The sequence below is a fragment of the Megalopta genalis genome, chromosome 5 (genome assembly GCF_051020955.1).
Source record: "Megalopta genalis isolate 19385.01 chromosome 5, iyMegGena1_principal, whole genome shotgun sequence".
In the NCBI taxonomy this organism is placed as follows: Eukaryota; Metazoa; Arthropoda; class Insecta; order Hymenoptera; family Halictidae; genus Megalopta; species Megalopta genalis.
The window spans coordinates 25036654-25051223 of NC_135017.1; the positions used below are offsets into that span (position 1 = coordinate 25036654).

A 14570-nucleotide genomic window follows, 5' to 3' on the forward strand; every position below is an offset into this window, starting at 1 on the left:
GCGACGCGCGTTTTCCAGCCGCTCTGTTCTGAACGTTCAAACTATACGACGAGGAAGGAACATTCTGCAGGTGGATAATGCGACAGGATTATAGGAACCTATTGAGTCGTCGGCAGTCTGCGCGGATCTTTATAGGCGAAACAAAAAATTGGCTGCGTCGATTGCATGACAAATGAGCCAAGTATAATAATAGTATAAATAATAAGTAATAGTATAAATAATAAGTAATAGTATAAATAATAGTATCAACATTCTTCATATCACCTAATTTCTCCTCGATTTTAAGTTTCACCGTTCCATTTTTGCCATAAACGCATAAAATCATCAGACTTTTATATTATTCCGGAACAATTGTGATCGACTAAGTGATTGTACACGATTTACAATGTTCATTAATAGATTTATTTCTAAAAGTCACGCAATTTAGATTATCTTTATATTGAAATTAGATTGAAGAATAATGATTGATGTATAATTCTTGTACGATTCTTGTATGATTAATTTTGTACTTTTTAAACAATTCGAAAAAGTTATACTTTTTCATTAGATTTGGGCAAAAGCAGCAACTTTTGTTTGACGATTATTTTTCTATCTCGTACGATTCATGAATTGTAGCGAAAAATAAAAAATAAACGAATATTTAAGGGTTACTATCCATCCCTTAAAATTAATTTACGCAAGAAAAGAAAATTGCGTAATACATATCTAGATATGCTCCACGTATCCCCAAAGTTTCAGAATTTTTTGAAATTCCGGATCGAAGATCATCCCTTACAGCAAAAAATGAAAAATAGACGAATATTTAGGGGTTACTTCCAACCCCTCAAAATGAATTTACGTAAGAAAAGAAAATTGCGTAATACATATCTGTGCATATGCTCCACGTATCCCCAAAGTTTCAGAACTTTTTGAAATTCCGGGTTGACGATCATCCCTTGTAAGCAACGTTTTAAATCAAATCTAAAATGATATCAAGCCGATGATAAACAATACAAAATTGTATCCGTAAGGATTGTACCAAATCAAAATGATCTCCGTAAGGACTCAATAAAACCAAAATACACACCTACTTAATTAAGAACCAATTCCAATTAAACGCTACCAAATAAAAGATCCTCGAGATCGAATCTTTTTACAGATTCACCCTATATATATATAACCGACCGAAAGCCGTCTCACCTATCTGAAAACGTCATTTCACCCGGCAACAACTGCCTAATCTCCATCGGCCAGGTATCCGTCAGCGACGCGAACGAGATTTTTCGAAACAAATCAACCAGAAGTGTCCGCGTGATCGTTGGATCGCGCGCGACGCGACGATAGAGAGGGAACACTGTAATTCACTCGGATTTCACTTAAGCGATAGATATTCAATAACACGGGACCGGGTATCGGTAAACGGCGAGAGCGCGTTTCACAGTTCGCCTAACGGCTCTATAATTCCGATTGCACGCGCGAAAACATCCCCCCTCGTTCGCCCGTTGTCGGGATTAGAAAAACGCGGGCGCGAGTTACGGGCTCACTCGAGGATGGAGAATTTATTGAGGGGGATGGGTGAAGGGGGGATCGGCGAACTGCGGTACTGGTTCCCGGTACACACCAGTTTCCGGTACGTATGGGACAAGCAAGATCGCGTGCGTTACAGGGAGCATTATTCGCTGGTGTATCGCGTCTGTAACTCCCGCCGACCGGCGCGATAAATTCGATTAAATTACATATCGCGGCAGTTCGTAAAACAAATTGGTCGGGGCGGGGCGGTCGGTGGACACGCCGCACTGTGTACAGGGTGTTCCAGAACCAGTGCTGTTGCTTGTTTATGAACGGACTGACCTTTGTCCGGGCCCAGCGTGCCCGGTAGTCGGCCGTAATTTCACACTGGAACCAAGGTGCATTAAACCGCACTGACACACATTGCTTTGTAATAACCAGATTATTCGGGTTTTCACGCTGAGTAGAAATTGTCTGAATGGAAATTGTCAAATTTTAAAATTGCCCAAATCAGAATTTTCTGAATAAATTGAACCAACTAGAGTCTAACTAAATAAATTGAATTGGGCGAAATGTTTTTATGGCAAATGAAAATTGTCCGAACGATTTGTCAAACACATAAATTGAATGAAAATGTATTTACACAAAGTAGACACGGTTTAAACGAATTAGAATAAATATAAATCAGACGAACGTGTCTTCATGTAAAGCAAACATTGTACAGATGAATTATAGGAAACATGAATTAGATGAAAATGTCTGTGTAAGAGGTATAAATTAGATACAAAAATGTCTGACCCCTCTTATAATAATAATAAAAATAAATAATGTAACAACATTCTTAAAAACGCTTTTAACATCTCGACAATTTTCTATTTGTCCTATTCATACTTGACAAGAGCGCATTTATTCGGACTTCGGTAAAATTTGTACTGCAATGTACAATGAAATTAAGATATCCATTAAGAAGTGTCTCGCGAAATTATTTCTAGTTTCTTTTTTATTAGAAATCAAACCATATTAATCCATCCTGTAGTCCTGAAGTTGGCAAGATTTTTACTTTCGTATGTTTATAATAGCTTGCACAAATTGCGTGCCAAGACGCTCACGAACGAGGTAAAAATTACCCGCCAGATGCACCTACAATGAAAGTTTCATTCATTTGTTTGCGTCAAGAACACATTAGTTTCTAAATTAGTATTACATTCTTTACAAGCAAAAGTTCCAGCCAAGAATTTCGTAACGTAAGTTCTCGTAGCAACGTGTCGACACACCGTTGCGTTTTTAACGCTAAACCTACCATGCCGGTTAGTATGATCGGTCTCACGTTTCTTCTCTTAGAACTGTTCAAGTTATGAAGTCTGGTGCCTAGGAAATGATTAGACAAATTTCTTAATTGAAGCATATCAAGCCTTCAGCTTTAGCTGCTCGGTAGTTCTCGCGTTAATCGACGAAAGTAACTCATCAAAAACAGATACACATTCCGTTTCACTTACCAGGCTGTTTACAGCATACTAGAAGAACGCAGTTTCCATAAATATGCAGTTTTCCTGCACCGCGGTAAGTGCCTTGGAGAATCCTTTCATCGAAGATATCGCCCAACTTCGGAAGCTGCGGCTCGAAGCGCGCTGCAGGCGCGACAATTCCTATCATCGACAATACTGTTTACGTTATTTGCAAGGGAACTCCTCTCCGTAGCGCCTCATTCCTTTCAATGGCCATGTTTTATTGAATACCCTTTGAGGTTGTACACGCGCCGGAGTTTCGTGGTAGTCCGCCGTGTCTGCAACATGCGCTTTGGATTACAATCCGCTCGAGGGTAGGCAGCGAAAGGGTTAATTTACTTTGAGGACGTTCTAGGAAGAAACAACAAGGACGAGCTGCCGCTATTGTCGCGGACAAAACTTGCGGAAGATTCAGTTCTACCGCGAGCGAGAGTGCGCGCGTAGAATTTTAACCCTCTCCGCTCGAATGTCCCATCTCCGGGGGGATGGGACGGGGCTGCTAATATTTCTGGCATCTTGGAAGCGACAAAATTTTTGTTTTGTCGAATCCGTAGAAGTGCAGTATTACATCAAATTTCACTTGAGCAAGGTAATTATTTTTTTTTATTACAGAATAAACGGAATAAAAGAATACAACAATTTTTTGATTCGAATGGAAACAAAATGAGAGAATGAAAAGATTTACTGTTCAAAAATGAGCAAAAGAAAAGGATAAAAAATATAATGTGTGTCCTGTTCGATAAACAGAAAGTTAATTGTTCTAGAAAACTAACCAAAGGCACAGCAATTGGTCACCCCAAGCTAACCGACTCCACCAACCTATATTATGTGGAGCATTATGCGGAAAAATTACAACATAAATAAATGAAATATGAAACAGCAACTTACTCTAATTCATTCAATATTTTTTTATTCTATTTAATAATTTAATCCAGCCCCTATCTCGGAGACAAAATGGCGATTTGCAGTTCGCAAACTGGGAAAAGTTACCTGCATTCGATGAACGCACCGAGTGAACGAGAAATTACGAGTACATGTGTATATCGGATCCGTGATTGACTTTGTGGGACACCCGGTAGAATCGGGGAAAAATTCGAAGCCGTATTCGGCGACGTGGCGTGGCGTGGCGCGACGCGACGCGATGGTCCGTCGCGTCGGCTTTGCCAGCGACGTGTGCACTTGGCGAACAAACGGGGCCGGCGCATGCGAGCCACGAGTGAATCATTCCGCGGAAGCGGCCGCGAACATTCACTGACCACAGTCACGGTTTCTGGCAATAAGCGTTAAATGCACGGGGCCGCGAGGCGCATCGCGGACCTGTTGTGGCCGTAATAAAGCGCAAGCCAGACAATTCAAACGCGAGCCGCGCGCGACATTTTCGTTTGGATCGGCTATTAAACGGCCGCTGACGAGACAATGTTGTATCTCGAGGATCGTTGCGGACGTAAGTGTACAAGGTGATCGCAGATTTTATTTAGCTACCGGTTCTCAACCCCAGCAGAGTTGTGCAGAATCACGAGTGAATTACAGGAGATATTATAATTAAAAAGTAATTCAATTTACATCGTAATTCAATCACGTTGTAATTCGTAATTCGGATTTTCATTCGATTAAATTACAATGCAATTCGTAATTGCAAAATACCAAGTAATTTAGTTACATTAATTAGGAATGAAAAGGTAATAAATTAGTAGGTGGTAAGAGAAGAAGATGTGCGGAAAAGGCAAAGAGATGAGTACGCGAAAGGAAAACATAAAAATGTGTCTCAGTGCTGCAAAATTCTAGGCTGTAATTTGAAGAACTGTATTTCAATTACGCTGTCTTTCAGTTACATTGTATTTCATTTACTTTCTATTTTAATCATTTTGTATTTTAATTGTTCTTCAATTTTGAAGTTCTGGGCTGTAATTTGAAGAACTGCATTTTAATTACATTGTATTTCACTTACTTTCTATTTTAATTACTTTGCATTTCAATTGTTCTTCAATATTAAAGTTCTGGGCTGTAATTTGAAGAACTGTATTTTAATTACATTGTATTCACTTACTTTCTATTTTAATCACTTTGTATTTCAATTGCATTAAAATGTCAATTTTTTCACATGTTAATGTGCAATTATTACAATTATCATTAATATTACATTATTATTAAATATTACATTCCAAAAATATTATATGTATACGTACAATAGACGAGAACGTTTCACTTAATTTCTACATTCGCAGCCGACGAAGTCTCTCTTCCAGTTTACCAAAGGAAAAAATATCCGCGCGATTGTTCTTCAAATGTCTAACAGTCTCCACTACAGAACAATGCCAAAAAGCGACGGAATCATAGCGCAGCACTTATCAATCGGGCAAGTGTTCGCTGAAATCGCTTGAAATCTTCGGTCTGTCTGTAACCCCGACAGAGAATTTAATCTCTCCGAACTAATGACAACAAATTAAGTCATCAATTACGATGCTACAGGAAAATGCACTGATTAAACAGTTACTCAACTGGTGCCTCCGACCAGGTAACGTATTACCCTCATAAAGCACCTGTTATATATTAATCATGTTCACGATTAGACACAGTCGGTGGAAGATTTAATGTCCATTTAACACGGCAATACTTCAACCATAAAAATCGGCAATAATTCGTGAAAAAAAAGAACGGTGCAGGTTCGGCTCGATAGTCATGGCATATGGTTCGCGAGTACGGGACAAAAGGCATCAAAATTGTAGATTTACTACTTTTTAAATTAGATACGGCATCATAAAGAAACGTGCGATATAAATCGCATTAATTATTCATTTATACGGAAATCTTCAGCTAGCATTTCTTCCGATTTTTGATAAGACATTCCACTCGAACTCGACAGAACCATCAATTGAAAAATATTGACTACGTTTAAACGCATAAACGATGCAATATTTCTCTCTAAATCCTTGCATATCGATAGGTGAACATAATAAGAGAAATATAAACCATCAATTTCTATATAAAACTTTTCCTTTTCTATGCGTTCTTAATCCGGTGGCACAGAAATTTGGACATCCATCCTACGCAATTTTTCTGAAAATTGCAATCGATTGGAACGAAAAAGAAACAAGACACCCGGACGGATGACAGCCTGTTCGCGAGGCACGAATCATCGGAGGATCGTACGAACACGTGTACGTGGTCGTGTAACACGCGATCAAGGACTTTTGTATTACGTTCCTATCGTACTCACGATCGGACACAAGTTGGCCGAGCGCGCAGCCAGCATCGTAAGTTGGATCGCAGCTGAAAGCGGTCGGGATTAGAAGATCCACGCAACGGCGGAACGCGATGCAACGCAACGGAACGCAACGCAATGCAACGCGACGCAACGCAACGGTCAATAAATTATAAGTTGTTCCGGAAACAATTGCCGCGGCGCGGGCGTCGGCGACGCGCAACGCATTTTAATTGATCGCCGCGGATACATGGCTTTGATTGCCCACGGCCTCCCGTCCCGATGAGTCACGAACAGGTTCTGGATTTAAATCGCGCGAATTTGAAGTAATCTGTCGCCCGCGATACTTTCGACGCCGCGAATAAGGGAGCCGCTGTGTGCTGTCACGCGCGCGATTATGGCGACGCTAAAATAAAGTCGAGTGACTAATGACCGTTCGTTAAGGTCGGGCCAGGTATTTATCGTCGCTACTATTGTTGGCCGGCGATAAAAATCCGCGGGCCGAATAAAACCAGCTTTTAAAGATAATGCCGCGTATGACAGTAATAAAATGCAAAGCGAACGGAAAGCCGTACGGCCATAAAGCTGCAGATAAAAGTGCCGTGGAACACGATTTAACTGGTTGGCTACAGTCGAAGTTTATCAATAAGATAAAAACGACGACTGCGAAGTCTTGTTATTAGTCATCGGTTGGCTCGAACGGCAAATCATGTGGCAGATTTTTCGAAACGGCCCCTTCATAAAGCATTGTTATCCGCTATGGAATTAACCGGGCCGGCGATTACCGAGTCATCGTGATTAGAGCTTTCACGGTTCACTCGAGCTTATGATGGTCATAGATACCGGATAAAGCTATCTACGACGAAAATCGAAAGTACAGTGGTCGCCCGAGGCTTGAATTACATTAACGATTCAGTCACGGCATAGTCACGGTTCGTTCGGACATTATTCAATGCTCCTAGGCGTGACCGGACCGTGAACGTTCGGTGAACACTACAAAGCCCGGCACCACGTAACCAGAGCCGTTTCCACCGCTTTACGAACCGCTTTTACCGAAGATTATGCTCCTTAAAGTGTACCGTACACAGTCTGTCGAATCTCTCTTCAGTTTGAGATTTCAGAGTCCCACGATCCGACGTTAGGCCGTGTTCGATGGTTAGGTTCCGGGGTGTTAACTGTCCGCACTTCACAGATATTAGGGTCCTCGCGGGCTTCTAAAGTGAATTCGCTGCCGACAACTTCATCGCTAACTTTCGTAACGCAAGAATTTCTTCGAAGTAAGTTGTATTTTATGAAATCAAAGATCTGCGACGCTACCGTTTCCAACATTTTCCGGATCTGTAACTCTATTTGCAGATTTCAGAACAGTTTTCGAGCGAAGGTAATTGTGTTATCTACTTTTTTCTCAATTTTATAACATTTGCCATTTCTCAATTTTTCAATTTCTGATATTTTCTACTCAAACGAGAGTTACAGATACTTCTTGCTTTTTATTTTTATCGAGGGCTGGGCAAATAACAGCGTATTAGTTTTTCTATATTATTATGTAATTTTTTTTATTCGTAGAATGTCCCAATTAAGTATTGGGAAGATATATATTACATAGATATATATTATTTATATATAGATATATATTACATAGATATATTTATTATATAGATATATATCACATTACATACACACATTATACATATACAGAAACACATTACTATATCAAATGAAGCATGTGTAACACAGTTGTGAGAAATAGTATTTGCAAATATTTCTATTTCTTAGTGGAAATATTTATAACCAGATCTGGTAATTGTTGTATTCTAATTTTCACATATCCGAGCAGGCACCCTTGGATAATAGGTGCGAATGAGAACTTTCTGATTGTCCAATTCTTATATGGGTTAAGGGGAGTTAATTCTTTCCTCGTTAAGGTGGTTCCTTTGTTTTCTTTAAAGAAGAAACCGTGTAAGTCTTTTGTGCGTACAGGGGCTGCATTTTTCCACTGTGTTTCCCACTGGTATTTTAACTTCATTTTTAATTGTTTGAAATTTTTACGTGTTTCATTAAACTCTACAGAATTACTTATTCATTCTTTCTTGTAACTTTAAGAAATATTGTAAAAAGTTACGTTTTTAGCACACATGCTTCTACTCGATCGAACTTGGTCCCCTTCACTGTTGTGTTGTGCAAGGTAGAAACAATTGATTCCGATTTTTTATTTACCATTTTTATGTCAATAATAACGCAATGAACGATCCGTGCAATTTTAATATCAAATTTTAATATCTGTACTATTTGACGTTGAAAAAACATATCGAACAAAGTTGTCGAATAAAATTACAGACGATCCCAAGTACTATTTTGCTCAAAAAGGTCCGCCGTTCTCGGTTCAACGTTGATCCGTCGGATTCGAAATCACTCCTCTTCAGTTAAGGATTATTAAACTAGCAACGGGTTAAGGAAAAGAAGAGCAGAGCGCTCGAACCGCAAGGTTTCCCGGACGTTTCGCCGGTAAAAGGATTATCCGAAGCCATCAGCAGGATTTACCATTTGCAGCCAGATTCGCTAGGGGGTCCGATGACAAACTGGATGCACGCCGGCGCGGCGTCCACGAGCGAGCCGCGGAAAAATCTGTGTTGTCTCGTAAGGCCGACTTTAATTATTACCAGGCGCACTGTCGAACTGGTTTCACTTCGGCCGTGCCGCATAATTACGGCACGCATCCCAGGTGGTCTTAATAAATGAATACCGTAATAAACGACTCTGTCGCGGGCAAGAAGAAAAGGTCAGGTCCCGGGCTGCGGTTTACTGAAAAAGGATGAAAATCGGCCGGCTCGTCCCGATAATTGCACAATATTATTTTTTAAGCCTGTGCTCGGACTCCGAGCTGTCCGCTCGTTGCCCGGCTGGATTAACCCGTGCAGTTTATGTGGTCGGGGACGATTTACTGTTAAACGATCCCTGTATTTCCCGACACGCGAGCACACGGCCTTTTTTTCCCCGGCACTCCGCCGTTACAGAGCCGCCGGAATGCGGTGGCGACGCGTGGAAATGATTCATTCTGATATCACGCTAGATTTTTATGCGATCGCGAAACGATAGTGCTTCATCCCCTCTTCGCAGCGTTTCATTCCGCGAAGGGGTGCCGCACTCTCGTGTTCATCTTTTTCCGAGCTGAACGGTGTTAACATTATCAGCGATTGCGCTTAGCTTGTTAATTCCATTTAACTGGTTCGTTATCATCGTTCAATAACCACGTTACGAATATGGAATTAATTTTGTGGAAATTGTAATACACGATATATTGAAAGAATCTACAGGGGGGATATACTTTTACCATATTTTGTAAGAGTATACGTTGTATTTAATATTAAACTTATCGAGCACTTTTTACTCGGCAATTTACTCAGAGTTTTCACCATTTTTATCAGATGTAATGCTTGCGTTCAAATATTGATTCAATTATTTTTTTATGAAAGAGTTTTTATAATCTCAACAACTTTGAAATGATATTTATATAGCGTTAATGTTGTAATACAAGCTCGTCTCTAAAAAAAAGACAAATGTATGCACGTTACTATCTAATACGTGTTAATACATTCTGTCAAATACTGTCACAAGAACTGCAACACAATGAATGATTTTATTTAGATCTATATTTAGATTTGTTATATTTATTTAAATATAGCTGTGAAATCTAGATTCTTGTTTAGACTTTTTAAAATCATATTTATATTTAAATAAACATCGCTATGAAATGAAAAGAAAATTATTTACAGTGTTGCAGTTCTTGATACAATATATTAAAATGTATTATGCTGCAAAGTATGTACATTTGCCTCTATTTAAATATAACTATGAAATTTATTGACGCTAATAACTAATGTGTTAATCAATTTTCCTTCCACATATTTATTCCAAGAGGATTTATCGAGTCATTTACTATCAGCATAGGAAAATAACAAGCTTCTAGAAACGAAATAAACAACCTAACATACAGTAGCACCCGGATTATTCAAACGAATCAAAACAATATGCACGTTCGAATAACGAAACACTCATTTAGGTACGAAACTAACTTAAATCCTCGACGATTATTACGATAAAAAGCATTTTATGGCTTGTAAAGCTGGATTAAGGTTCGGATTCAGATAAAAAGAAATGTACCTGCATATACATTTTTTAAAAGTCTTTTTTTCACATATAAAACGTGCTTCAAGTAATAGCAAATGACATCAGAGGTCCGGATAATCGAGGTTCCACCGTATTACGTAAAATTAGCCGGCCGCTTAACTCGATCGAAGGATCCCGAAGGCTAGTCCTCTGAGAGAGGTGCTCAGGGAGCAGAGCTGGTACGTAACGAAGACCGAGACGTGGTTTAAAGAATCGATAAAACCGCGCCACAATGTTCCATGTCCGTCGGCCACCGGAACAGCCGGAAAAAGAAAATAATCCGAACGGTGGTCCAGCAACACACATCGCAGTTTTGTAGCTCCTTTTCCGTAGCCCACATTTGCATCGATCTCGATGGTTGCACGGTGTTGCGCCGAGTCTCGCAAGGCTCCCGGGGATCTTTGTCGCGGACTTCGCCATTCGACTTGGGGGGATTTCAGCGGCTAATCCGTCGTCAGGTTTTCGTTGACCAAGGATCCGCATTGTCCGGTCAAGTTTCCGGCAGCGTCCTCGAGTTCAACGGGTTTCTTGCCTTCCCAGAATATCCCGATTCGTTTCCTGAATTTTGTGGCGGTCGACGATCTCGTTTTACTGGTTTGCGATGCTACCGAGAAGCTACGTTGAAATGATTTCAGACTGTCTAAAGTTTGAGGTAACAAGTGATATATATACACGCGGTGGTCCACGAAAACGTTCCATTGACTTGAATTGATCGAAGATGTTTCAGGGACCAGTTTACTAAATTGTAGTTGAAATGACAATACAAACGAGAAAATCAAACTTAACTTTTTTTTTATCTGAGCCGAGAACGAACGAACTTTATTTTTGTTACAATAGAAAGGAACAAAGTAGAAGAACTTGATTCGTAAAAGGGTGAATTTCATCCGTAGAAGGGTATATTTCATTCGCGAAGAGGTGAATTTGATTCGCGAAAGGATCTATTTGATTGGAAAACGGCGAATTTGAGTTACGAAAGGGCGAGTTTGATCGCGAACAGGCGAATTTAATTTGGGCAAGGTGAATTTGATTGGAAATCGCGAGTTTCAGTTACAAAAGAGCGAGCGCGATTGGATAAAGGCGAATTTGAGTTACGAAAGGGTAGATTGGAAAAAGGCGAATTTAATTTGGACAAGGTGAATTTAATCGTAAAAGGTAGTGAACATAATTTGCGAACTGATGAACTAGGAGCGAAAAACCTGTTTGAATTTGTCTGTTGCTTGTCGAAAGTTCTAATTTATATTGTGTATCAAAAACCGTATTAACTTGAGGAGTAAAGAAACTATCAACGAAAATCGTGCCTTGATGCCTCGAATTACAATTATTTATAACTAACGCTGTTAACAGTTAACGTTCTGATTAATTAATGAACGATCTTCCTTACTTCTCCCACAATGTCCGTATGTTTAGAGGACGCCTTTGATGACTGTAAAACGGTTTGATCATCTATGAAGACCTCGTTGTCTTCCAACGAGGTTCAACGGGTTCGACGATGTTCTTATCAGTCTTTACGATAGAGTCCACGTCGATCGTTCTCCCGGGAAGTGCGCGAAAAAGGCTCGCGAACCAGTAACCAAAACACGAGGTGACGTTCGCGGACGTAACGACCTAGTTTACGCTTCCAATTCAGCCGAGGAAGAATGGAACGGTCCGACGTGAAACGACGCAGGAGGGAGAGCAAGGGGAGTCTTGGGGACAAGGACGATGCCGTCGGTGAGGCAGGGATGCGCGAGAAGTAGAGAAAGGGAGAGGAACCGAGAGAGGAGACTAAGAGAGAGAGAGAGAGAGAGAGAGAGAGAGAGAGAGAGAGGGAGAGAGAGAGTCGAGTTTTGAAGCGGAACACCCGTACGACAGCTGACGGGGTGAACCCTGCCCGCCTTCAATCTTCATGAAGTTTTTCGGCCGAATTTGCTTGTTTGCCTGCCATTCATTAACACACCGGCCGCTGTGTAACTCAAATATTTGGACATTTTAATTTTGCGCTCCGGCGAATGACGCTACAGAAATTGACATTTCGCGTACGTGTTTTTTGCTCGCACGCCAGCTGATGTAGCTCTGTTTTTCGGAATGTATAATTTCATGAGTTCCCTTTAACCGAGCTTGTTTCGGCGGAGGGAATAAAGGGGATTTTTGGACAGCCTGTGTTATTTGGAAGAGAGGTGAATGTGCGACAAATTTTCTGTTATGTTTTTAATTAATTTCATCGTTCCTGTTCTTAATAAATTCTCTTCATAAATTGCTTTTATTTAATTGTTCTTCGTAACTTGCTAACTCCACGACACTGGACGCCGTGTAATTGTTGACCTATCTATCAATAATAATCAATAATAATCAATAATAATCAATAATAATAGTCTATCAGTTTTATCAACGAGAAACATTACCTGTGTCGCAACTGATTCGAAAATCAGACATTTGTCTGCTCTAGAAATATGTCTTCGATTTTTATTTTATACGGTTTAAACAATATAACTACTTAATACCATGAGAAAATGCGGTTTACATTATGAAACAATTTTACTACTGGATCATATATGACCCTGTATCCGCTGTCCGAGGATTAAAAAGGAGTCAAATTATTTTCGTTTACATTATTTTATAGAGAACAGCGAGTTTATCAATGATATAACAATATTTGAAACGGCAACTGTTAATTAAATACGAATACTTTACCATTCGGTGGCAGCACATTGGTGTCGGTTACAAGATGACAGACAGATGCCGGTGGCACCACGTTGGTGTCGTGTTTACAGCTAACGGGCAAATGCCGGTGGCAGACGATAGTGGACGTCGCTATTCATATTGATCCCTGATACATAATCCTCTACACAACCTGGAAAATTATTCAAAATAAAACATAAAAGTATGGTCAATATTTTGGGCATTTGTATTCGAATATCTCTCTGTACATAGTAAAGTATGTTTTTTTTTTGTTTGCCCTAAAATACTCTAAGATAAGCTACTATTTTACCTGAATTTTACTGTGGTAATAAATGCAAAGCTTGGCAACAAGAGAGACGCAATTAGCCTCTTTAATGCTAGGTTCACCCACACGGTACATCCAAAAACCACCATGGTTAATTTCGTAAACATCTTTTGACTTTAATCCTTTGAGAACGATATCCAATTACAGATTTCATTCTATATATTCGTCCTGACAGTGATTTGGACAACGTGAAATTGTTCACAGCTATCTCCAAGTTCTTCAAAACAAAGCATAAAGGTAGTAATAATAATATTTACTCGTTTAAAGGGACGAACCCTTTGTTATACAACAACAATTAAACAAAGTGCAAATAATAGAAACAAAAGGAAAAAGAAATGTTATAACAATTGACGCGAACATGACGTGACATAATAAAGTAACGAAAATCCAGGTATCCGAAGATAAGTGAAAAGGTAAAGCTGGATTTATAAATTTATACTGAATTTCTAAACGCTTTATACGTGGACGCGTAGATCAAAAAATAATGCTTGAAAGTGTATCGTATCTAATAATTTAACCTTTTGCAGTTTAGATTAATCAACGATAACCAACATTAATCGAATCGGCAGACTTGCTATCCTAATCTAAGAGTCGAAATCGGAAACATCGATGAAATATAAAATACAAGACACACTTGACACTCGGATGACAGCTAACCTGATTCTCGCATGGGTACCGCTGAGAATAGATACGAGGATTAACCAAGGAAAAGTCACGTACTCTCGACATAACCGGCAGAAGGGTTGAAGTAAAAGCCAGATACCTAAACTGTTCGTCGAAATCCAAGAGAAAACCAGCTGGGAGTCTTCGAGGTCCTGGCTGAAGTAGGAAAGAGTCGAATAGTAGGGGGCGCGAGCGAGGGAGGACGAGGCTCGTTGGTGGGGGTAGAATCCAGCATGGTTAGCGCTGGCTCGAGGAGGGGAAGTGGTCGATGGTGGGGGCACCGCGGTGGGGGGAATAAACACGCCGGCGCCTCAGTATCGTCGCGTCCATCGAGGGAGTCGGTTTGTGACGATCTCGGTGTCCCCTCCCGTCGCCGCGGAACAAAAGCCGCCGATCCGCTGGGTTCGTTTATTTCTCTCGGGAAACTTGTCTCGTGGATTCCGCCGGGTTGCACTTGTTCCCGGAGACCGGTGCGTTCGAATCGCGATGCGAGCCATGCCGCGTTCGATCGACAACGACGACGAGGGCTAGCCTTGCCCTTGAAGTAGCAGCAGTAGCTGCA

General features: G+C 40.3%; 1 long non-coding RNA gene across 2 annotated transcripts; it reads right to left on the bottom strand.

Annotated features, from left to right (window-relative positions):
• Positions 1 to 2707: 2707 nt before the first annotated feature.
• Positions 2708 to 14328, bottom strand: LOC117223980 (uncharacterized). 2 transcript variants are annotated; one of them, XR_004491063.2, is made up of 5 exons: positions 14109 to 14328; positions 13331 to 13562; positions 13033 to 13192; positions 2985 to 3271; positions 2708 to 2856 (listed from the first exon to the last, which is right to left on the bottom strand). It is a non-coding gene; the product is annotated as an uncharacterized LOC117223980 (long non-coding RNA). The 2 variants fall into 2 exon arrangements; XR_004491064.2 differs by having other exon boundaries at positions 14003 to 14328.
• Between the last annotated feature and the right edge of the window lie 242 nt (positions 14329 to 14570).